The 26,051-nt window shown below is 49.2% G+C and overlaps 1 protein-coding gene and 1 pseudogene across 2 annotated transcripts in view; one reads left to right on the plus strand and one right to left on the minus strand.

Annotated features, from left to right (window-relative positions):
* Positions 1-26,051, minus strand: part of LOC147650238 (maestro heat-like repeat-containing protein family member 7) — a 170,312-nt gene that overhangs the window by 123,088 nt on the left and 21,173 nt on the right. The gene's annotated exons all lie outside the window — the stretch shown is intronic.
* On the plus strand, positions 22,006-23,477 carry LOC147650240 (uncharacterized; annotated as a pseudogene).

Consider the following 26,051-nt stretch of genomic DNA (forward strand, 5'->3'; position numbering starts at 1 on the left):
CTTTGTTGTTTTGTCCTAGTTTCAGCCTGTCTTTTACTTTGGGAGAGAAAACAAAGCTGAGCCCAGCTCGGCAGCAGTGTCCCAGTGCTGGGCTGAAGGGCACCTCAGAGGAAGGACTTGCCCATCCTCATCTTCCTGCAGGAAAAAGGCATCACTGGAGTTCATTTTCATCTCTTGCTGTGCTCACTGCAGCTCATTTGGGCTGGGAAAAGCTCTCAGATCATCAGACAGTGTGCAAGGATGCAGCAGAAGCAGGAGGTGTTGGCAGAGCTTCTTCTGGGTGCTGAGAGCTGCAGAGCCCAAACCAAGGGGCCACCACAGGCTTTGCCCTGCAGCATCCACAGAGCGCAAGAAGGGCTCTGCTGCTGGGGCTTCTCCAGTGGAGAGGAGTTTCTGGGCTGGAAAGACACATTTCCAGGGAAAACAGCAGCCTTGGTACCAGGAGTAGAGGATTCAGGGGTGAGGGGGGGTCATTGGGAAGCAGTTCTGGACTTGGCCTCATCCCTGCTCTGTCACAGCCCAGCTCTGGGGCTGCTGCTGGCACCTCCCTCTCCATGGGATCACTGGGAGGCCTGGAAAGGTTGGCTTCATGGTTGGATTGCATCTTAGAATCTCCTAGATCTTGGGATCTTTTCCAACCTAAAAATTTCTGTTATTTCTCCTTATGTTCCTTTGGTTTCCTGGACCAAATAATAATAATAATAATTTGCTCCTTATTTGAAAATACAAACCCTACCAAAATAACAGCAGGAAGTTGGAAGTATTCTCAAGGAAACAGGAGGAGAAATTGAGTCCATCTCACCTGTATCCTCAGAGCAAAACTTCAGAGGCATTTCCTGTGCATTCCCAACTTCATGGCCAGAGTTGGGGCAGGGTTTGAAAATGTGGACACCACAGGGCTGATGTGTGATGTGCACCTGGTGCTGCCCCACCTCCTCCCAAAGTGCTACATCTGCACAGGGCTCTCAGAGTGGACTTTGCAGAGGGCCATGAAAACAGATTTATTTTGGAATATTTTCACTTGCCATTACAATTTATCACCAGAAGCCAAGGCAAAGGAGTGGAGTTTATGAAAACATCAAGCAGGGAATGTGCCTGCAGGAAGCTGACAAATGGGACAGCCACACAGAGAGATGGTTTAGAATAATCCATTTTCATGCCAGCTCCAGTAAAGAGAACAGAGAAAGACTGAGCAGCATCCTTCCTTCTGACAACCTCCAGAGCATAACTGTGGCCCTCATCTGAAACCTTGCAGTGGCTCCTCTGAACATTTTTGAAAGACAAGGCAGTGTATTTTTCAATCTCTGTCTCAAGCAGGAAACTCAAAAGAGTTCCTTCTGCTGTGAAAAAATAAATGTTCCTCTATAAAAGAAGTAAATCCACATTTTTCAAACCCAGCCTCAACTCTGGCCATGAAGTTGGGAATACACAGAATAATGCCTTCTAAAGTTTTGCTCTGAGGCATTGGTGAGCTGGACTCAGTTTCTCCCTTTTTCCTTGGGAATGCTTTCACTTCCTTCCAGCACCTGCCAGGACGCAACAGGCTCCTCTGGGATGGGTCTTTGTAGGATAATGATGGGTTGCCATCATTAGGATGTCAGAGAAGTGGGGAGTGGCCTTTCCTCACTCAGCCTGGGTGTCCCTGCCCCAGTGAAGTGTCCCAACCTCCAATTTACCTGTGATGATGAAGAGAGCAGGAGGAAGAGAAGATCCCCTTGTAGTGATCCCACCTTTGGCTCTGTGCAGTGTCAGGTGCTCACAGGAGAGCGGATGGTTCAGGCCAACAGGAATTCCTCCACACTTGCACTGCACACACCAGGAATGGATTTTGTGTCCATCCAAACCATTGTCTTTGTTGCATCGTGGCAGCTGAGCTGTAAAGGGAGAACAAATGCCCAAAGTGCAGCCCTGCCCTGGGGAATCAGCTCCTAAATGCCCTGGATGCAGGTGTTTGGGGAAGGCTGGGGGGTCTGCAGTTTGCCCCTGTGGGACAGAGGGATGGAGTTCCCATGCCTGGGCAGTCCAGGGGAGGATGATCCAGAGCCTCATGGCTCTTGTCAAGTCTCTGTGTGAGGCAGATTTCCCCCAAGACCTCACTCCAGCCTTCCAGAAAGCAAATAGTTCTGTGTTCTGCTTCCCCAAACCTGTGTCTCCTCATCTGCTCCACCCTCTGAGTGCACTCACAGCCTGGCCAAAAAGAATTAAAAGTTTTTTGTGGCTGGCAATTCAAAAACTATGAAAGCTCACAGACAAATTCTGTGGGGTTGGTTGGAAAGACAGAGTGAGTTTTGGAGGGTCTTTGTTCTCTTTGCTCTTCATCTGCACAAGTCTTCACACTTTCCATTACAAGTCCCAGCCAGAGCTCCTGCTGGGGGAAGGAAAAGCTCCATAGCCATGAAGTGGAGCATTCCCTTCATTCCAGCAGCCCCTCATTGACCAGGAACTCCACAGGTCACCGTGAGGCAGTTCATTGCCAGATTTCAGCAGGAGTAATTCATAACCAGGAAAAGGCATCCCTGGGACTCCCAGAACTCCTGAATAGTTCATTATCCAAGGCACAATGCCTTCTGAGCATCCTCCTAGCAGGGAGGCTCCCATGTGGATACACCAAAATCCTCTCCAGCATTCCCCAGCAAGGAATCCCTCAGCTGGCATCTGCTCATTGCTGCAATAGCTGAAATTTAATTTGATCTTAATAATTAAACCTCCAAATAACAGCTTTCACATGCCAGCTGAACCATTAAATTCCAGGAGTGGATACAAGCCTTTTTGCAGTGAGTGGAGTTTACTCATGTGGAAATTTCCTGGTGTGCTACTGGACTTGTTATTGATGCAAATTTTGTGGCACTGAATAAATATTTCTTTTCCCTTTCAGACGACGATAGAATCCGTGAGTTGTTTGGTTGGGTTGGTTTGGGTATTTTTAATGCACTTGGCACAAAGAAACTCCTCGTTGTTTGAGCTGTGCCTCAGTGCTGATGCACAGGACCTTTTCCAGAGCTGGTTTTAGAACTGGAGTCACTTTGCAGCAGCCTCAGCTGGAATCTGTGGGGGTAAAAATCAACAGTGGTGCCTCCAGAACCCCTCTGAGAGTCTTCTGCAGGGCCTTGTCCTGAGCCTCACCCTCCAGGACACACCAGCCAAGAAATGCAGTGGGACCACCATGGCACCAGCGCTCCCTGATAGACTCAACCACAGGAAATTACACCAGAGGGTGTGAAATATCAGATTTTCTCTTGTCCCTTGCTCTACTCAGTGCCCGTGGCTGTACAACACAGCCAAACATCCATCCCTGAGCTTGGCTCAGGAATCCTGGCAGCTTTGGAAAAAACCACTTTGCCACCACACGTGTAAGGCCAGCAGAAAGGCTTCCCCCGAGCAGCTCCTCCTGGATTCCAACCACAGACCTCTTCTTAAACCTAAATAATTTAAAAGGCACAAGCAAGACCTCTCTAGCTGCTCACACACCCATATCTGAGTATCTTTACTCACCGAAAAAGTGCACTCATGAAATTGTAATGTACATGTTAATTAATGTACATATTTTCTCTGTAAATTTTGCACAGCTGTAAGTGGCCAAATAAATAATGAATGCCGTGGAATAATTTATGTGAGCTCTGTTTCTTACTGTACATGTTTTAATTACCGATATGGACGCACCTCGATGAATTATTGAAAGTCAAAGAATAAATAATATTAAAATTAAAAAGTACACGAGAAGCAAAGTTCAAATAGATATTTAATTCTACTAACACGTTGTGATGTAATCCTTGCCCCATAATTGGCAGCAGGAGAGGAAATGTTCGTCCTGGCCAGCTTGAGCTCCGTTTCTTCTGGGGTTTTTTGTGCCTTTCAGTGTTGAAATTCATCAGCTGAAGCTACAGGGATGCTTTTCACCATTGGACCTTCAGAAGGAACTATGTTAGTTACATTAATTATGTCAATTCTTCCCTGTGAGGCTGCTGAGGCCCTGGCACAGGTTTCCTGTGGCTGCCCCTGGATGCCTGGAAATGTCCAAGGCCAGGCTGGATGGGGCTTGGAGCAGCCTGGGATAGGGGAAGGTGTCCAGGCTCCTTTGTGATGCCCCAACACCAACTCAGGCAATATCAGCAGCTTGTCACACTCAGATCCTCCAGCAGAGAATCCCACAGCACTCAGGGGTTAATTGGGGAAGCTCCAAAATTCCCACGTGGAGCTACAAATTGTCATCCAACTTTTACACAGTCAGCCAAAGGCCAGGGCTGTTCTGGGCCTCCAAATGCAGCTGTTGCACACTGTGAGCTGGTTTTGCAGCTGGGACCAGAGGTGAGGAACAGCTGGGGGAAGTGGTCAGTAATTAACGCTGCTGGTCATTAGCATGCTTGATTACTTACTGCTTATGCACTGCAGAGTAATTGTGTGCAATTTGCTGTCAACTGTGGGTTCCTCAAAGGTGCTGCCTTTGCAAGAACTGCCCTGGATGCTTTGCCCAGGGAGATGTTGGCAAAACTTGGGCAGAAGCTGTGCCTAAGGGGCTCCCTCAGGAGGTGTTGGACACACACTGATGTTTCCTGAGTGGATGGGCGCAGCCACTGCCCTCAGCCCAGCAGGAATCCTCCAGCCAGAACTGCTGCTGGCCTGTCCATCCTCCCCTCACTCAGTGCACCAGGATGGGTGTCACTGCTGGACACAAAATGAGTCACAGGGACACAGCTCGAGGTGTGGTGCAACAGAGTCCTTTATTCTCTCAGTATTTATAAGTTTTTGACCACCACCAGAGAATGGATAGTCAGGTCACCACCTTCCCAACCACACTGGCTGTGAGAGGTGTCCATCAAAAAGGCAAATGCTGGCTTGGAGATGCCAAGTCCAGATCCCTGCACTTGTGGGTGCATCCATGGGGATCAGGAGCTGCTTGCCCAGAAGGAGCTGGCCACCAAGCCCAGTCTCTTCTGAGGGACAAAATTCCCTCTCCCTGCTCACGGAGCCATCCCAGCCCAGCACAGGATGGGAGGCACAAACACCAGGGCAATGAGACAGACTGGAAGTGACATTCTTAAATGGTGTCACTTCCAATTAGTCTTTGTGCCTGCAGAACGAGAAGAACTATTTTTAAGTTATGTTGGAGATTTGTTTTCGAGCTTTTCCAAGGTATAGCAAGCATTTTTCTCTCCAAGATGTCACAGCTTGCGCTTTTGAGCCTTTTTATGACTTGTCTTTGCTTCTTTTCCTTTTTTCTCTCTCCTGTCATATCCCAAACATTCACCAATTTTCCCCACAAAGACAGTATCCACTTGTGCTTTTTTATAAAGGGGTTTTCTATGGAACTTCTCAGTGAACAATTAATTCTTTGGCCAGCTCTGCAAATGGAAAATACTTGATTGAAGAGCAGCAATATGTGGACAACTCAAGAAATACACAAAATATCTTTAAGACAAATTAATTTTCAAACAAAGATGCAAAAATAAATTGCAATTTGCAAATACACTGAAGGTAAAATTCCCCACCAGAATGGGTTGGGTTGGAAGGGACCTTAGAGATCATCTCATTCCTCCCCCAGCCATGGGCAGGGACACCTCCCACTATCCCAGGCTGCTCCAAACCCTGTCCAGCCTGGCCTTGGGCACTTCCAGGGATCCAGGGGCAGCCACAGCTGCTCTGGGCACCCTGTGCCAGGGCCTGCCCACCCTCACAGGGGAGAATTTCTTGTGTATTTCTGACTTAAATTTCCCCTCTTTCAGTTTGATCCCATTCCCCCTTGTCCTGTCACTGCAGCTCCTGAGGAAGAGTCACTCTCCCACTTCCCTGCAGCCCCTTCACACCCTGGGAAGGAGCTCTGAGGTCTCCTCACAACCTTCTCTTCTCCAGGTTCAGCTTTCCCAGCCTGTCCCCACAGGGAAGGAGCTCCAGTTCCCTTGCCAGCATCTCCTCCTGGTTCCTCGTGGGACACAACTGATGGAACTGCTCAGGCTGAGCTCGTGGGCAAGATCCCAGCAGCCCCAAACCTGGACAACCCCAGACACTGCAATTTAGACCCAAAATGCTCGGGATGGTGAGGCTGAACATGAGGCAGCACAGCCCACATCTCAGTCAATATCCAGCATTTTATTCTGGGCTAGATCCTCCACTGCTGACATCCCCTTTCTCACGTGTCCACCTGCAGGACTGAACAAATCCTCTCTCCTGGCTGAGATTTCCTTGGCTTCCCCAGAGGGGAAGGAGATGGAAAACCAAAGCCCTGGAGAAGAGGGAGGTGGGAAACCATCCCTTTTTCACCACCTGGGAGCAACACAAAATTCTGCTGTTCCAAACAACACCTGGGGCTGTTTGCTGCAAAGGACGAGCACAACTCAGGGGCTGCTTAGCTCCAGACCAAAAATAAAGTCAAAAAAGCAAAGTCAAAATCCTTTCCAGGCTGTCCCCTGCCCCCTGGCCAGCCAGGTGACTGTCACTCAATACTGAATTTGTGCATCTCACAGGAACTTTGCCTCAAATGATAAATCAAGCAGGTTTTTTTAAAGCCCCACCTTATCACAGTCTCTCCTCCGGCACTTCCATGGGAAGGAATAATTATTTTGTGCTCACTGCATGTATAATGAATTTTCAGGCATACTTGTTTGATCTATAGCCTTGAAAATAAAAAATCCCATTAGTCTAACAAGCTCACCAATTATTTCCTGGGATCACTGAGCCTATTCCAGCAGAGAAAGTTGCATAAAATTGAAAGTGAACAGGGAACAGTGCAATATGTTGTTTTACAGGGTAAAACATTCTAAAGCAGTGTTTCACATTGTGTTTGGGGGCAGAGGAAAGAGAACTGGAAAGAGCAGCGAGCTTGGGTCTGCCTTAGCTGGGTGGAAATACCTGGGCAGGGAAGAAACATTTAAATTTGCCTGAATTTAGATATTAACTACTCTTGTAGTTAACTGCTCTGTCCAAGCCAGCTTTTGCAGGTTCCATGTTTTAAAAAAAGGCTTTTCCAGGACACCCATTCTCACTCATTTCAGATATTGAAACCCAGGCTGGTGAATGGCACTCCAGAAAAATCAGTGTCTCTCTCTCAGCTCCAAAGAAAGCCTGAATAACTTGCTCAGACACTGGAGGTACACAAAGTTGGATGATGCAGATTTCCTCTCCCCACCCAACCTCCCTCAGTCCCCATGAGCTCCTGGGGGCTGTGGGGACACCACTGAGCTCTCTCCAACCTCCAAATTAGTCCTGCTGCCCTCTGGGGTCACCACCTCTCTCCACTGTCGTGGCCAAAATAAAAAATAATTCAAATTGCTCCCAGGAGCTGCCTCAGCTTCAGCTGGAAGCTGAACCCAGCACACAAAGGGATTCATTCACTGAAGGCAGCAAGGGGCCAAATCCAAGGCAAAGATTCCCAAGTAAGTCTGCAGCTTGGAATAAGCTGGGGGTTGGCATGGACAGGACACAGCTTCAGTTTGAGCATCTGTGTCAAAGCAGCAGTAAAACCCCCAAAGTTGGTTATTGCTGGGGGTTTCCATCAGGATTACACCCAAATCTTGCTCCACATTTGGCAGCTCACAGATCAACACACTGAGGAAGCACCAGGAAAGAGGCTGGACGTGGCAGGGGTGGCTGCAGGGTTTCATCAGCCCTTTCCCTGCCACTCTGAGTGTTGGAAGGAGAACATATCTGAATTCAAAGCACAATTTAAATCTTGTTTGCTCTTTAGGGATGTTGAGAGATGTTTTTGCTGTGGTTCTGGAGGGGCGGCAGCAGCAAAGGCAGGCAGTGATTAGAGAAATGCCTAAAATTAACAATGTTATACACACTGGCATTCCTGACTTCCAGCACTCCACACTGCACCCAGAAAGGTGGAAGTGGCTGCTCAAACACCCATGAAAATTACAAATTAGACAGAGCATGAAAACAGAACCATTTTGTGCTGGGGGATGGGGTCAGCAGCAAAAATGGACCTTCATGGACAGAGAGGATGATTTGACTTAATCTAACAGGATAATTGCAGGCCTGAAGAGTTTGGGGATTGAGAATGAAGAGTTTTGAGGGTTCCATGGCACCAAACCAAGCCCAGGGTTGTCCCCAAGATGCCAGCCCAGCCCTGGGAGAAGCCAGGGCCAGAGGCTGCAGGATCTTGTCTGGGTTCACCCAAACTGTTCCCTTCTCTTTCAGCACCAGCACATCCCCTTTTCCTGGGCCTTGGAGTATCCATCTGTGTTCCTGCCCCTCACCCTGTGCCTCCCTGCAGGTCACAGCTGCTCTTCTGCTCCTTGCAGCCTCCTCCTCCTCCTCCTCCTCCTCACAGCACTGACACGGAGAGGTGTCCCCAGGTGGAACAGGACGTGCTGAAGTGCTCTGGCTGAACAGATCCCACCAGGAATCAGGGGCTGCAGAGCAACACCAGCACAAATGGGCTCTCTGGGGGCTGGTGCCATCCCTGCCCAGGTAAATGACCATGTGCAGAGTCAGACAAGTGTATTTCTATTACAAAAGGCTAAAAAACCTACCACCACCAAAAATCCCACACATTTTCTCCCTGTTCCTGTCTCTGGAAAAAGATCCACAGCTAAAAACAGAACAAGGGAGTCTTCAAAACAACCAGGAATGATGAGAGAAAGGGCACAAGTGGAGTAACTGAGGCATGAAAATGGAGTTTTAGCTTGTCACATTCAGTACTGCCTAGAGGGCCCTGGAAATACTGAACCCCCTGCCACCTATCTAAACTTTAGACATCCATCCCAGCAGGGCCATGAGCCACTTCTGGCTAAGCTGAGGTCTGTCAAGCGCTCCTCAGGCACACAGGAGGACACCAGTGAAGGGTTTGGGCACCTCTGGTCACATCTGCTGAGGTGCAGGGTGCCCCACTCTTCCCAGCTGATTCCCAGCACCAGCAGCACATCACAACCTCCCAGCTCCGAGCCACAGGTGAGCAGGGCTGGAGTCTGCCTGCTCCAAGGAAAGGTTTTTCCCAGCTGCAGGAGACCCCAAGCCCAGCCTGTGTTTGCCAGCCCTCCTGGCCGTGAGTGAAGTGCTTTCCCTGGGGGAGCAGCACAGTTTGATTCTCCCTCCAGCTGCCTTGGCTGTCTCTTACTGACCCCTTCAGCCGCAGGGCTCTTCCTGGAGCACGTCCTGTGCATCAGGATTGTCTCCCCACACCTCCTGGCCAGCACTCCTCAAAGCCTGGCCACCCAGCAGCTCTCCTGTCCTCCAGGACACAGCCTGCTGGGAACTGAGGGAGCTTCACCTGCTCACGTGGGATGGTCCAAATGGGATTTGTCCTGGACCCAAATCAGCCCAGGACTTTGCCCACATGGAAATTTCACTCCTTTGCAAAACAGAAGCACACTCTGACACTGAAGAGAAAATTTTGGCAGCCAAGCCTGCTTCTGCCAGGGATTAGCACTGGAGACCCTCGCACTGGGGATGGACACCTCCTTCATCCAGGAGCTTCAGATCAGGCCTCACCAGGGTCCAGAAGGTCACACAAGGACAAAACACTGAAGTGGAAGCAGAATTCCTGGGCACAGCCCTTCCCTGGGGACCCTGGGGGTGCTGGCTCAATAAAGCAGAAGGATTTTGGAAAAGTCTGCTACTGGCCCTGAAACTGGGCTGGCTGCTAAGGCTGGGAGCAGAGCAGGGTCACCAAGAAAAGGGGGCTGGAATGTTCTGAGGCAGGAAACTGCTCAGTGAAGCTGGGACAGGGAGGTGGGACACAGCCTGACACAGCCTGACACAGCCACGCAGCTCCTCTGCCCCAGGCAAGGGCTACACAGGGAATTTGGGAATTGCACACCGTGTGATCCCGCTGTGATGCTCCCAGGAGCCTCAGCCTGGGCTCCAAAGGAAAACTGCTGCTCCTGAGGAGCTCTTCAAGGACAGTCAGCAGTGGATGAAGGAGGCTCAGAGAACAGAGGGCAGCTGAGAGGCAGGGCCAGGGCTGGGGCTCATGGTGTGTCCTCAGAAAAAAAGGGAGACAAGATTTTCTCTCAGAGCTCAGGACCACTGGGAGCCTCTAAGGCATCACTTTTAGGGACATCACAGAGAAGGAAAGGAACAGAGCTCTGGAAATTGGTCCACTTGGTCTTCACTTAAAAAAACAACACTGACAATAACTGGGGCTGAAGAGGAAAAATTATCACAGAAATGTTTGGGGTGGAAGGGACCTTAAAGTTCGTATTGTTCCTCCCCCAGCCATGGCAGGGACACCTTCCACTATCCCAGGCTGCTCCAAGCCCCGTCCAGCCTGGCCTTGGACACTTCCAGGGATCCAGGGGCAGCCCCAGCTGCTCTGGGCACCCTGTGCCAGGGCCTGCCCACCCTGCCAAGGAACAATTCCTGCCCAATACCCCATCCAACCCACTCTCTGGCACTGGGAGCCATTCCCTGTGTCCTGTCCCTCCATCCCTTGTCCCCAGTCCCTCTCCAGCTCTCCTGGAGCCCCTTTAAGCACTGGAAGGGGCTCTGAGCTCTCCCTGGATCCTTCTCTTCATTTCTCCTGGCCCAAGCAGTTGCTCTGCCCACAGAAACTCCCAGAGCTCCTGCCTGGTCTCCAAGAAACACAGCTTTTCACCTTTCTTTCCCCTTTCAAAGCCTGTTTATCATTTGCTGTCTATTAGGCTGTCTTCCATCATCCAGCTTTATTCCTGCCTGTGAGTCCAGCTGGAAATCTCCACATTTACTCTTGCCCACCCAAGACCAGAACCCCAAAACCAGAGAGCCCAGCCCAGCCCTCCCGAGCTCTGCAGCAGACTTGGTTTAAATGCCAAGGTGAGGCTGTTGAATTCCGTCCCAGTTTCAGATATATTATCCCAAACCCAAAAGGTTTCTTGAATAAAACATGAAAATCCAGAATGCCATCTGTGCAATATCATTGGGCTAATTAAGTTGATATTAAATACAATTTGTTTTACCCAACTCCTACATTTTTCATTTTAAGCGAGTTACAGAATATTCTGGGTGAAATAAGTGTTAGAGAAACTGGTACTGGAAGCTCCAGCAGCTGAGCTGGAAACACCTGGGCTGCACATGAAGGGGGAGTCTCAGCAGAATCTTCCTGGAGCTCTTGTTAGCAAAAGAAAAATGACAAAGCATCCCTGGTAAAAGTGACCCTGCCCCCGTGGGGCTCTGTTTGGGAAGAGCCCTTTGGAGCCAAAAGAAAATGATGTTTTTCCAGGAGCAGCCCTGGGGTCTGACTGAGGGAAAGCTGCCTCAGCATCCCCACCAGCCTGTCCAGCCTCTGCCACTTTCCTGGGGGAAAAAAATAAATAAATCTTGTAATCCAGAGGCAGAGCAAGCAGCCCTGGGCAGGTGACCCCAGCAGCTCTGCCCTGTGCCTTGCAAACCTCAATGAGAAACATCTCCATGGGCTGCCCAGCCACCCCCAGCCCCATGGGGAGAGGTGCCAGCCCCCAAATCCACGCTGTCCCCAGATCCACGCTGTCCCCAGATCCACACTGTCCCCAGATCCATGCTGTCCACAGATCCATGCTGTCCCCAGATCCACGCTGTCCCCAGATCCACGCTGTCCCCAGATCCATGCTGCCCTGGGGAATTCCGTGCCAGGAGGGCACCAAGGGATGGCTGGGAGCTGCTGAGAGGGGACAGGACTGGTGGAATAACAATCTGTTGGTTTAAGGACCTGCACACATACCCAGAGCTGTGCAAAGGCAATTCCTACAGCCTGGGCCAGCAGCAGGAGGTCTGAGTGCCCCCAGGTCACCTTTCCAGGGCCAGCCAGCCCATCCAGACACCAGCTGCCCTTTCAGGAGAGGGAATATATCAATCATGCCCTTTGCTCTGACACAGGGGATGTGACATTCCTGCAAAGCACTCGCAGGTGAAGAGACTCTGGAAGCAACAGGCTGGAAAATCCTGCTTCTGCCAGAGACACCAACCCCTGCCCCTCTCACAGCTCTTTGGGGGAGAGAGATCTGCACCTCTCCATCAGCAGGGACACATGGAACACCTGCCCTAGCAGTCTCCATCCTCCCACTTCCCAGCCTGCATCCACAGGACTCATTGAAACACGTGCAGGAGATGCAGCAGTGCAACTGCCTGCTGCTTAACTTGAGGTGAGCAGTGGGATTTGCATCAAATGTATCCCAGTAAACCCCTGCCACAGGCTAAGGCTGCAGGCAGCCCTGAGCAGATGGTGATTTTCCCAGTGCCACCTCTGTATCCCAAGGGCCACACAATGGGTGTATCACATATCCCAAGGGTATCACAATGGATGTGCTCAGTGCAGGGAATGCCTGCAGGATGCAGCTCTCCTGCTAAAATCCAGGACAGCTCTAGGAAATACTGGACAAGCCAGAGTGCTGTGCTCTCACAACTTCATGGGAGGATGGAATTTTCCATGGTTTTGGACAAACACTGAAAATGATGAGAACTCGATATTCCCCACCTAAAAAAACCCCAACCAAACAAAAACCCCTCACCCAAAAACAACAACAACAACAACAACAACAACAACAATTCAGCTCTGCAGAACAAGTTGATTTGTTACAGCAATGGCAATTACTGTACACATTCCTGTGCACAGGCAGGTTCTGAGCAGGGTGAGTTTAACCTGCAGTGCTGCAGGATCTGCAGGAAAAGCCTCCCTGGTTATGCAGGGCTGGGACACACCTCCTCACCTTTTCCTTGTGGATCTAACAGGATTCAGGCTCCCAGCTGCCATCCCAGCCCCAGCTCTGTGTGCTGAGCCCATCCCAAGGATCCAGCCGGGATGTGATGGAGCCCAGCAGAGCCAGGAGGCAGCAGCACCTCTGGAGGCAGCGCCAGCTGTGCTGCCCTGCACGTGTCCCCAGGCTGTGCCCGGCTCCAGGGCACACAGCAGAGCTCCTGGAGCCACCACAGCTCCGTGGCACTGGTGTCTGCCCGGCTCTGCCGCGTGGGATCGCTGACAGGGACAGCAGGAAGGGTCCCTGCTCCTCGGCCACCACCCCTGCACAGTGGCTGGGAAGGGACCTGGGCTGCTGGACACGAGCCCAGGTGGGCAAGGAGAACAATCCTGGCTTGTATCCAAAACAGAGTGAGCAGGAGCAGCAGGACAGTGATTGTCCCCTGTGCTGGCACTGCTGGGGCACCCCCAGAGCTGGGCCCAGTTCTGGGCCCCTCACGAGAAAGGCACCGAGGGGCTGGAATGTCCAGAGGTGGGAATGGAGCTGGGGAAGGGTCTGGAGCCCCAGGAGGGGCTGAGGGAGCTGGAAAGGGGCTCAGCCTGGAGCAAAGGAGGCTCAGGGGGCCCTTCTGGCTCTGCACAATCCCTGCCAGGAGGGGACAGCCGGGGAGGTCGGGCTCTGCTCCCAGGGAACAGCGACAGGAGGAGAGGGAATGGCCTCAGGCTGGGCCAGGGAAGGCTCAGGGGGGAGATCTGGAAGGATTTCTTCATGGAAGAAATTGATTTCTTCATTGTCAGGCACTGGCAGGGGCTGCCCAGTGCAGTGGTGGACTCCCCATCCCTGGAGGTGTCCAAGGAAGGTCTGGATGTGGCACTCAGAGCTCTGGGCTGGGGACAAGGTGGGCATTGGGCACAGGTTGGGCTCAGTGACCTTGGGGATCTTTTCCAGCCTCAGTGATCCTGGGATTCTGTGAAGGGGTGCTCACGTCAGGTACCTCAAACACAACCAGTGTTGGTTTCACCTGTGCTTTCCCTCCCTCCCAACACACCTCTGCTCCTGTGGCCTCTGGGAAGAGCAGGGATGTGCCTCAACTCCAGCAAATCCCAGCTGTCAAATGGATCTGGGGCAGCAGGGAGGCGGCACAAAGAGAACCCCAAGTCCAGCCACTCACAGCCAGGCCTGCCATGACTGCAGCTGGTGAGATGGGCACTCCTGGACACACAGCAGCCACTGGGACACTCCTCACCCCTCCATCCTACACAGAACTCCAAGTTCTTGCTGTCAAAGGGCTTTCTTTGCTATGGATAGAGGGGAAAAATGCAGAAAAACAATAAAAGAATAAAAGCCAACCTGAGGATGTCCAAGCAAGGGTTGATGTGACTGAGGCTCAGGACACTCTTGTCCCCCATGATTCCTCCCAAAACCTGCTGAGCTTTAAAAAGGACACTGAAATAGGCTCAGTTTTGTGCCAAAGTCTCTCACAGCCTCTCCAGCACCAAGTTTTAGTGGATCAGCCATCAGGATCCCCACCAGGCTTGTGGTGGTGCATATTTCTGGGAGTTACTTTGTTTGTCTGTGACGTGTCTTTCCCCTCCCCTCCCTGTCCCTGAAACGTTATCCCATGGCTTGGTGTTGTGTGTCCCCCCGCCCCTCTCCCGAGGTTTGAAAGAGTCCGGGAAAGAGGCACCCAGCCTCTTCTCTCTTCTGGAAGCTAGCCAGAATAAACATCCTCCGATCCCCCGGAGGGAGAAGCAGCACCTTTTTGGTCTTTTCTTGGTCTCGAAGGATCTCCCTGACCCCTCCATTCGACAGAGCTAGCTTGGATTTACTTCCGGGGGGCAAAGGGAAGGTCTCTTCAGGTGGCGCCCATCGCGGGGGCTTTAGAACCCCTCCGGACGGCTGGAAAACACCCCATGGGTGTTTTAACAAGCCTAGGTACTGTCACCTACCTCGCAGTTCTTCTGACGGGGGTCGAGTTGGTAGCTCGGTGAGTACACGAGTGTCATGGGGTGGCTTTACTTTTAAGACAGCTTAGAAAGAGGGGAAGTTGAAGCTGCTGGTGGCTGATGGGAGTTTTTCCTCCTGACTAATTATCAGTCATTTCCAAGAATTGACAGCAGATCTGACCATTAAAAAGTGAATTCAACTGGTAAACACCCCCTTAAGAAGTACAGACAGAATTCTCTTATTCTCTTTGGTTTCCGGCTTCTGAAGAGGTAACAAGGCTCTGTCTTGGCCTCCTCGCCCCCTCTCCAGGCCGACAAGGCCGCGGGGTGGAGGGGGGGGGAGGGGGGAAGAGAAGCAGCCGAGCTTGGTTTTCAGTTTTTGCTGCTAGACTGAAACTTAACACCATGAACTCTTGCAGTTTTCCTAAAGCTTTTAATTCTTTTACTACCTGGATAAACATACAGATTACTCCTTTTCTCAGAAAGACAGAGAAAGAGAGAGACAATCAACATAGAGAAGACATCATAGAACCACCAAAAACAGTGAAGAAAAGAGTTAAGTTTAAATAAGAAAGAGAGAATAAGGAGATGCTTTACAGCTGAAATATCTTTCTGTTAAAGCTATGGAGATAGACAATAATAGTATAAAAAGACTCCTTTAATTCATGATGAGTGTTGGGAGGAATAGAGTATTCAAAGTGTAAGTTTTGAGCAAAAGAGAGAGAGTACTTGTGATACTGTGAGTTGCTGGAATTGAGTTGAGTGAAGATTTTGAAGCTTTGGGGGGCAAAGAGAAAACTGTGTTCCAGGAAGGCTCTCAGAAACAAATGAAGAAGACTTCTGCCTTTGAATGACTTATCCTTAAAAATAAAATCCCTAAGCTCAGTGACCCATACACACCTCGGAGAGATGTGAGATGGGAGGAGAAGATCTAATGACAGATTTCCGGGCAGCTGGCATTAGAGAAATAAAAAACTATGACAAAAATAGTTTTCTCGTGAGAAACTCCGTAAGCTAACAGAAAGAGGCTTCTGTTTCTCTACAAAGACTGATGAAAAGACTGTAGCAAGAATTAAGACTGTTTTTAACCACCAAAGTCCTAAAATTATTTGTCTCTACGTTGTCATGTGTACAGAGAAATAGTTAAGATGTGAAAGATAAGGGGGTTTTCTGAAAGTTTATTCTGGTGTTCTTATTCTTGTAGTTTGTTAATAAACTGTCTTTATTCCTTTTAAGTTTTAAGCCTGTTTTGCTCTTGTTCTAATCCATATCTCACAACAAGAAATAAATAATTTTTTTAATTACTGGTTTAAAACCACGACAACGAGTCAACTCAGACCGAGAACCTTTTTTTTTTTTCTTTTCTTTTCTTTGAACACCGCGCATCCTTCAGGAAACAGGTACTGGGGGGGTTGCGGGGGGTGTGGGAAATCCGGCGGTTGTTGTGGGGTTTTAGCGGGGCACGGTGGTGGTAGTGCCGGTGCCAGAGCCTCTCCCTGGTATCGGGACCAGCGGAATCCACGTGGAGTGGGGGAGGTGCACCGGCAGCAGGTCCTGGGCTCCGCGGTGGTTTCTAAACCCTGACCGCAGTTTGGATCTTTTCTGTTTTTTCGGAGGTAAAAAAAAGGTTAGACCAGCCTGTGTAGTAAAGCCTTAAGATTGGCCATGGGTACTCTTTTGTCTACACAGGAAAGGAATAAATATTCCCTTATTAAGAATATTTTAAAGGCTGGAAATATCAATTTCTCAAAAAATAAGCTGAGGAAATTAGTAAAAGGGTTTTTTTTTGCATTTTCCGGATTTAAATGTTGATTCCCTGCCTGACTGGGACAAGGTTAGACAAGCCCTTACTATGCAAGTTGAATTGGGGGACAGCACAGCTGGCAAATACCTCCCCCTTTTCCTTTTAATTCGGAAAACCATCCTACAGAGGCAAAAGCCTCTGGCTTGCTCTTCCCCTCACCTTCCCTCAGCACCTCCGTCAGAGGGCTTGTCCCAGGCATTACAGGCAGACAAAAACTGCCTGTACCCTTCCCTCCCCGCAGAAAACCCCGAAAAACATAGCTTTAAATCCTCCCTGCAAGGAGGAGAGAGCTCTGCTGAACTTACTCAAGAACATGTGCAGAGCCAAAATGGCGCCGGCCGCGTGTTACCTGGCCACATGGTGAATCCCCCTGTGTATCCCCTTTCTCCTACCCATAATCCCTCCCACCCACCGGTTCCTGCCCCCAACCCTTATCACAACCCCTTTGTTCCCCCTGACATTCCACCCTGCACCACCCGCCAGCCCTGCCTGGCCCCACCCTATGACCCTGTCCCGCGAGGCTGTAACCCTATCCCCTGTCCCTCCGGCCCCTGTCCCGTGGGGAGGAGGAACGGGGAGGGAGGGAGTTACACCCCTTGCTCCTGCAGAGGGGCAGGGGGAGGGGTGTCCCGGCCCTGCGCCCCGATGGGAGGCTGCGAGCCTCCCGGGCCCGGCATGGGGGGTTGCGGGCTCTCTCCTGGCTCCTGCAGGGGTGGGGCTGAGTCTCTCCACAGACCCGATGAGGGAATGAAACCCCCGGGACCCGGCATGGGGGTGTGCGGGACCCCAGGGCCCGGCATGGGGGTGAGGGCCCCCCCGCCCAGCTCCTGTGGGGGCGGGGCTGGGGGCGGGGATGGGGTGGGAGCTGGGGGCGGGGCTGGGGGCTGGGCCGAGTGGGGGGTGAGGGGCGGAGCCCTTCCCAGTTCCCACGGTCCGGGGGGCGGGCCCGAGACCGAGCAGGGAGGTGAGGTTGCCTCACCACATTCCAAAGGCGGGTGTGGTTGCGCTGCTGCAAATTGCCCTGATGGCCCCGGGGGATGCCCCGGGGAATGGAAGGGTGAATCCTCTCAGCCTGCTCCCAGTGTGGAGCCACATGGTGCCCCTGGGGGATGGGGGAATGCGAGCCTTCTCGATATCCGGGCAGGACAAACCTCTCCCCCCTGCCGGTTCAATGCAACTCCTGGGAATGGAGAACAAAATGGTTGTGACTCAGCCTTTTTCCCTACTGCTGCTCCGGTGACTTTTACTGGAACAAGACCACAGAATCGGCATTACAAGCCGTTTTCATACCAAGACAAAAAGGAAATTTGCAAAGTACAAAGAGAATTTGGCCGTAATAGTGAAGTATTTAAAAGCATTGTTAAAACAACATTAACCTCAAATGATTTAGTTCCTACAGATATTAAAGATCTTTTTAGGTGTTTGCTTACACCATCTGAATTTGAATTATGGGAAAACACATGGAAGCGATTTCTAAAAAACATACTGGTGGAATTATTAAAAACTAATCACCAATATGTAGATTTATTAAATAATCCTATTACTTTAGAGCATTTATGTGGTGAAGGAGTATGGGAAAAACCTGAGGACCAAACTAGGGCATTGCTAAAAGCTGTGATAGATAAAATCACTACAGCTGCAGAAAAGGCTTTCACACAGCTACCTACCTACAGCTGACACTAAGGGCAGTTATATTAATGTAAAACAAATGCCCTCAGAAGGATTCCTGCAATTCTTAGACCGATTAAGAGAACAAGTCTCCCGTCAGGTAGAAGGCCCTGTAGTACAGACAGAGTTAGTCAAGGAACTTGCTCAGAGAAATGCTAATGAATCTTGCCGTAGAATTATTTTAGGTTTGCCTGTGGATCCCCCTCCGACCCTTGCACAGATGTCAGCAGCCTGTGCAAGGAAAGCAGAGATGTTTTTGCAGAAAAAGAGACCTCCCTGGACCACCCCAAGATCTGTTGCTGCAGTTTCATCTGAGACAAGGAATGAACAGATGACATCTGACCAGCAACAGGGAATTTGTTTTTACTGCAGAAAACTGGGACATTTTGCTAAAAACTGTCCTTTAAAACAACAGAAACACACGGATACCAGCTTGCCAAAAAACTTACATCACAGCGCTTATCCACTCAGCGTGCAGACATAAATGAAGTGGAAACGAATCTCTGTCCTTTAATAAAAAGGGGGAAGGGGGGTGAAAAACTGCAAAAATATAATTGTGAAAAACGTTTGCCTAATAAGGTCTGGCAACCGCAAAAGCGATTCAGACTTATAACTTCTAAAGCTTTTTGTTTCAGATCTGACTGCTGGACTGTCGTGGGAGTAGATTTGCAGGATAATTCACAAGACCTGGCTGGACTGGATAGCAGGTATTTTGTTATTGGAGACACAGCACACACACCAATAGAGATTGAGGTGGCTCCCATGGGTGGCTCCCATGACAATTAAGGGAGACCTAACACACCTCATTCTCTTAGCTAGGTGCCCCCAACCACCTTACTATATAGATAAAGGGCAGGTAATAGCCCAGGTAATCCCTGTTCCAACAGAAGTCCCAGTAGATGACAAAGCAACAGGAGTCTACTGGGCAGAACTAGTGGGTGAAAACAAGCCCATTAAGGGATGTAACTTAACACATAAATCAGAACATCTCCATGTAGAAGGGCTAATTGACACTGGGGCAGATGTGACCATCATACCGGAAAAGGAGTGGCCCTCACACTGGGAACTACAACCAGTGGCAGGAAAAATACAGGGTGTTGGAGGGATGAAACTGGCAAAAATTGCTAGAGATATCGTCCAGATAGAAGGTCCGGACGGTAGGATAGCTAGTGTCCGACCTTTTGTTATTGACTACAAGTGCCCCTTGTGGGGGAGAGATACCATGTCTCAGTGGGGGGTGAAACTCACTATTCCTGAGACACCTCAGGATCTTTGATAGAGGCCACTGTAGAGCGTCCTGTCCAAAAATTATCTTGGCTAGATAATGATCCAATTTGGGTGAACCAGTGGCCTCTCAGCAAACAAAAACTTGGGGCGCTAGAAAAATTAGTGGAAGAAGAATTGGCTAAGGGACACATAGTAGAAACAACCAGCCCTCGGAATTCCCCGGTGTTTGTAATAAAAAAGCCAGGGAAAGATAAATGGCGTCTCCTTCAAAATTTAAGAGAAATAAACAAAAAAATACAAGACATGGGATCTCTCAAACCAGGAATGCCCTCCCCAACCATGCTACCACAAGATTGGCTACTAGCAGTACTGGATATTAAAGATTGCTTTTTTCAAATTCCCCTGCATCCAGAGGATGCACCAAGGTTTGCCTTTTCCATTCCTACCATTAACAGGGAAGCTCCAATGAAACGGTACCACTGGACAGTTCTACCTCAGGGGATGAAAGCAAGCCCCTTCATCTGCCAGTGGTATGTGGGGTCATTGCTGTCCTCAGTGCGTGCTGAAAAGAGAGAGGCTATCATTTTGCATTATATGGACGATATTTTAATATGCTGTCCCAATAACAACATACTGAAAGATACCCTTGACCTAGTGGTTAAAGTTTTAACCTCTGCTGGATTCCAATTGCAGGAAGACAAAGTTCAAAGGATGCCACCTTGGAAATACCTGGGCTTGGAAATTACAGCATGGACTGTTGTTCCACAAAAATTGGTAATTATTGGTAATCCTAAAACTCTAGCAGATCTCCATTCCTTATGCGGGTCACTAAACTGGGTCAGACCCTGGCTAGGTCTCACCAATGAGGACCTGGGCCCTCTACTCAATTGATTAAAAGGGGAGAGAGAGTTACTGTCTCCTAGGAAGCTGACTCCAGAAGCAAAAACTGTAATTGAAAAGGCACAAAGGACCTTGACAGAAAGACAGGCACACCGCTTCAAACCTGAGCTGCCTTTCAAATTTATTGTCCTGGGGAAATTGCCACACCTACATGGGTTAATATTCCAGTGGGCCGAGGGGCAGAGGGACCCACTCTTAATAATAGAATGGGTTTTCTTCTCTTATCAAAGACCCAGGACTATCACCAAGCCACAAGAGCTGATGGCTCAGCTAATTCAAAAGGCCAAAGTAAGGCTGCAAGAACTGGCAGGTTGTGACTTTATGTGTATTCACCTCCCAGTCAGGCTCTCTGGAGAAGGCAAAAACTCCCCTGAGAGACTGACCAAAGAGATGTTTGAGCATCTGCTGCAGAGCAATGCTAACCTCCAGTTAGCTCTGGACAGCTATAGTGGGCAAATTTCAGTTCATGCACCATCACACAAATTGTTTCGTGAGGAATTCCATCTCATTCCTCGTGAGAAAAGGAGCCGGAGGCCACTCAAGGCTCTCACAGTGTTCACTGATGCATCTGGGACATCCCACAAGTCAGTGATGACTTGGAGAAATCCACAGACTCAGCTTTGGGAAGCTGATGTTGAGTTTGTAGAGGGGTCACCCCAGATAGCTGAACTAGCTGCGGTCGTGAGAGCCTTTGAAAAATTTTCAGAACCAATTAATTTAGTTACTGACTCAGCCTGCGTAGCAGGAGTGGTGTCCAGAGCGGAACAGGCAGTTCTCAAGGACATTGAGAACGAGCATCTCTTTAGATTGCTTTCAAAACTGATTTACTTGGTCTCGAATAGAGAACAACCTTTCTATGTGATGCATATAAGATCGCACACCCCATTGCAAGGTGAAATCGCTGAGGGGAACCGGAAGGCTGACTCCCTTGCTGCCCCAGCCGAAAAGGTATGTCTCCCTGATGTGTTTCAGCAGGCAAAAATAAGTCACCAGCAATATCATCAAAATGTGCCAGGACTGATTCGTCAGTTCCAGCTGACACGGAATCAGGCCAAAGCCATCGTGGCTACCTGTCCCAATTGTCAGCTTCAGGCAGTGCCATCATTAGGCATCGGGGTTAATCCCAGAGGCTTTAAGAGCTGTGAGGTGTGGCAAACAGATATCACTCACATTCCCAGTTTTGGTCGCCTTAAGTATGTACATGTGAGTATTGATACATACTCAGGAGCGGTGTATGCCTCTGCTCATGCAGGAGAAAAGTCTGTGCATGCTAAACAACACTTAGTACAGGCCTTTTCTGTATTGGGAATCCCTAAAGAAATTAAAATAGATAATGGCCCAGCATATAAATCCAAGGAGTTCCTGGAATTTGTCCAGCAGTGGGGAGTGGAACATAAAACTGGCATCCCCCACTCCCCCACAGGTCAAGCTGTAATCGAGCGTACACACCAGACGCTCAAACAAGTCCTAGCCAGGCAAGGTAGCAAAGCAGTGTGGATGTCTCCCCAGCAGAAACTCTGTAAAGCTCTGTTTACTAATAATTTCCTAAACTGCTCATTTGAAAACATGAATCCTCCTGTAACTCGGCATTTTAACAGTGGTGATCAGTTTAAATTGTCACAGCATCCATCGGTGTTAATCAGGGACCCTGAAACTTGGCAAACCAAGGGTCCCTATGAACTTGTCACCTGGGGGCGAGGTTATGCGTGTGTATCCACCCCTTCAGGCCCCCGATGGATCCCTCAGAAATGGGTAAAACCTTTTGTTCCAAAGAATCCAGCACCAGCAAGAAGAGAAGAGAAGCAAGTGGCTGTCACTTCCAAGAGAAGACGCCGCTGAAGAGAGCAAGAAGAAACCTCTCTAGCCTCTGACCTGCATACTATAACTGTGAATATGTTTTAAAGAATGTCTGTTTCCTTTTTTTTAGAAATAACCTACCTCTTACTCAAATCCATGATGAGCCTTAACCCTGCTGTCATCCTGCTCGCACTGAGCAGCCTGACAGCAGCCTGGATCGTCCCACAGCCACACCAGAACGTCTGGGTTACCCTGGCACAAACACTCAAACAGGAAAACATATGTCTATCAACTGCAGCAGCAAAAAACCCTATGTCTACCTGCCTGGTAGGAATTCCCTTGCAGCATGATGAATTCACACACAGCTTTAGTACACTGACTCCTGAGGCAGATAATAAACTACACAGCACTCATGTAGAAGCAGAGTTAAGAAGCCCAGTAGAAGAGTGGCTGCCCCATTTTCCTAAGGCAACCCAGGAACCCCAGGAGTTAGAGCTACTGGGTTCCTCCCCAGCATCATACTGTGTACACTTTAGGGTCAGTCCTCCAACTCATAAAGAAACATTCCACCATATAGTACAACATCGAGAAGAGTTCACAGCAAAAAGGTGGTGCCGTGTACTAAGCTACATCAAAGTGCACTCTTCAGCTCATACACATCCCAAAAGCCTCCCCAAAGGACTGTTCCTCATTTGTTGGGACCGTGCATGGGCAGGAATTCCATCCCGTCTCCTCGGAGGGCCGTGTACCATAGGGCGTCTATCACTGTTAGCGCCCAATCAAACATTAATTGGCGAGTGGACCCATAAAAACAATTTGACAAAAAGAATTCAAAAGAGAAGTGCTACAAAATCAGATGATGAAAATTGTGACTCAGAGATTTTCCATTGGTCAAAATCAAAAAAGGATTGCTGCATCCATTTTCCTTCCCTGGGTAGCTGCAGCTAAGGCTCTAGGTGAATTGGGACACCTAGAATGCTGGGTGGTAAAACAAGCGAATTTAACATCTAATGCCATAAGTGCCCTCCTAGAAGATGAGGAAATTACCAGGCAGACGACACTTCAAAACCGTGCTGCAATAGACTTTCTCCTGTTGCTCCACGGGCACGAGTGCCAGGAGTTCGAGGGTCTTTGCTGTATGGATCTAACATCAAAAGCTCCTAACATCCATGCCACGCTCCGAGAGATGAAAAGCATGATCAGACAAGTCAAGCAAGAAGCAGATGACTGGTTCAATGGACTGTTTAAAAACTGGGGACTCTCGGGGTGGTGGGCTTCAGTAGTGAAAACTATTCTGTCACTGCTAGTCATTGTTCTGCTGACGGTGTTAGTGTTTGGAGTGCTAAGCAAAATACTGTACAGAAGCATAGTTAAGCTAATCTCAGCTACCTCAGACGTCAACCATATAGAGTTGGCAGACCAGAGTAACCCTCACCAGCCTGCAAATGGGGATTGGTGGGCCACTTCAGGTCAGTAAGTAGTATAAGCTCATTACCTTTCATTCAATTACATATATCAAAGTAGGGGCAGATGTGGTGGAGCATATTTCTGGGAGTTACTTTGTTTCTCTGTGACGTGTCTTTCCCCTCCCCTCCCTGTCCCTGAAACGTTATCCCATGGCTTGGTGTTGTGTGTCCCCCCGCCCCTCTCCCGAGGTTTGAAAGAGTCCGGGAAAGAGGCACCCAGCCTCTTCTCTCTTCTGGAAGCTAGCCAGAATAAACATCCTCCGATCCCCTGGAGGGAGAAGCAGCACCTTTTTGGTCTTTTCTTGGTCTTGAAGAGCCTCCCTGACCCCTCCATTCGACAGAGCTAGCTTGGATTTACTTTGGGGGCAAAGGGAAGATCTCTTCACAGGCTGAGTGAGAACTCCTGCATTCCCTGGCACCCTGAATTCCAAGGCCAAAGCCAAACAAAACAAGCAGAGCAAACCCTGCTCCTTCCCCTTCCCCCTCCCAGCCAGGTGGGCAAGGCAAACCATTCCTGCTGAAATACAGCTCTCAATTGGAAAGGGCTCTAAGATTGATGTGTCCCCTGAACGAGAAAGCTGACAAGAGGGGGAAAATATTACTAAAAATAAAATACATCAATCACTCCACAAATTATACTCCAATACGTCCTTCAGGCAGGAAGGTCCCTGCTTGGTGCTGTATTCTCTTTCTTTGGGATTTGCTTTCTTTAGGGAACACACGGATTGCAGCAGCTGAGTGGATCATTTAAGTGGATCCTGCATATAACAGACACAAAATGTGTGTGGGGCATCGCTGTGAGGTGTTCTGGGAGGGATGGGATCGTTCCAGAGCATCTCTGGGCTCATTTCTGCAGCACAACACACTGAGAAAACCAGCAAAGGCTGGGGAGCACTGGGAGAAACCCCTGAGCCACTTTCCTTCCTCCTCCCTCCCTGCAGAGGATGCTCCTTCCTCATCCTCTGAGCCACAGGGCTTTTCCCTCCATTGTCATTCCTTCTCTTCAGCTGCATCCCAGTGCTTGTGTTTGGATTTGATACTGGGAATGAAAAATCAAAGCTTTCCTGGTGTTCCAGGAAAGGGATCCTCACAGGGATCAGCCAGGTCTGACACAGCATCCTCGAGTTAAAGCTCCAAATAAGATCTGTTCTTACCTCTGCTTTTCACATCCAGGTAACTTTTCCTTTTCCATTTCCAACTTTTACTATTTAAAGGTGAAACCTTCTGTGGTTTGTGTCTGCCTGAACTGTTTGAGAAGGAAAATGGTTTGAAGAATATTGTGTCTTTTTTGGGGTTTTTTTGGGAATTGAAAGATGCTTTCCCCAGTGATTTGAAAGGAAAATAAGCATAGATGCATTTTTCAGAACTGGAATAACACCAGTTTAAAAAAAAAAAAAACAAAAAAAGCACAATCAACAGTTTCAAGTGAAACACTTGAAAATCAGATTAATAAATCAGGTCACTTCTGAGCAGGAGCAGCTGATCTCTGTCCCTTCAGTCAGCTTCTGTGTGATGCTTTTCTTTGCTTCTTTCTGTAGAGGAGGCAAACTAATTCCTTTCCCCTCCACTCCCCTTCTGGCACCGGTGGAAAATCTTCTCCCATCCCTGCTGGAGTGCTCTGCAGGAGGCTGGTGTGGCTTTGTCAGGGGTAAAAGCAGTCTGAGGAAGGTGCAAAGTGGGAGCCTGGGAAAGGATGGAAGGTCTGCAGCCTCTGTGCTGTGTAAAATGCTGCAAAAACTGCCCTGAAGACTGGCCAAAACCCCCCTCCCCTCTGTTAAACACAGATTTCTGTCAGGAATGAGGGCTCTGCCCTCAGCTCAGCACTTGGGGACTCCCCATGGAGCCACCCCAAGCATGCAGAGGGCACTGGCACTCCATGGGATGAGGTTTGTGTGGATACAGACCCCAACAACAGCAACCAGAGCTCCCTTCTTGGGTTCCATAAAGCAGATTTAGCTCCTAACCCATCTCTAATATGTCTGCTCCTCGTAGCCAGATGAATAAGGAACAAATATAAATCACAAGGAATTTATCTGATGATGGCAAGGAGAGAAAGGGATGAATAATTTATTTGACGGATATTATTCATCCATCCATGGAGCCAGCCAAGTAATGAAAACATTTATTCACAAATCACTCTGTTGACAATCGAAAACTTTGTACAAGAAGTAATTCATATGTATGATTTGACTCCTGGAAAACCCAAACTAGAGAGCTGACCTTGCTGAGGAGCAGGAAGTGCTAAAGCTGGGCTTATCTTAGACCCACCCCACGATTTCCATCTCTTTCCCATCTCTGGGACTACACAAAACAGATTTCCAGCTCTGAACTATGGAAAACCTGACTTTCACCCACAGCCGCCACCAAAAATCATTAAAACATGGCACATGACTTTCCCATGAAGGCAGAGATGCTCTTCCCACCAACCAAGCCCCACTCCAGACTGCAGGAGCTCCCTCCATAAATAAACCACTAGAAAAGCCTAAAAATAACTGTTTATTTTTCTTCCAGAGGACATTCAGCTGCTTTCCAAGCTCTGGGCAGTTTATTCCATTATCAGAACTCCTTCCTCCATCCCATCTTGGAGCTTCCAGACTGTTTAAATAACCCAAAGTGTCCATATTCCCTCTAAGTAACAGGAACAACAGTCAAGCCA

The sequence above is a fragment of the Cyanistes caeruleus genome, chromosome 16 (genome assembly GCF_971803275.1).
Source record: "Cyanistes caeruleus chromosome 16, bCyaCae1.hap1.1, whole genome shotgun sequence".
Classification (NCBI taxonomy): Eukaryota; Metazoa; Chordata; class Aves; order Passeriformes; family Paridae; genus Cyanistes; species Cyanistes caeruleus.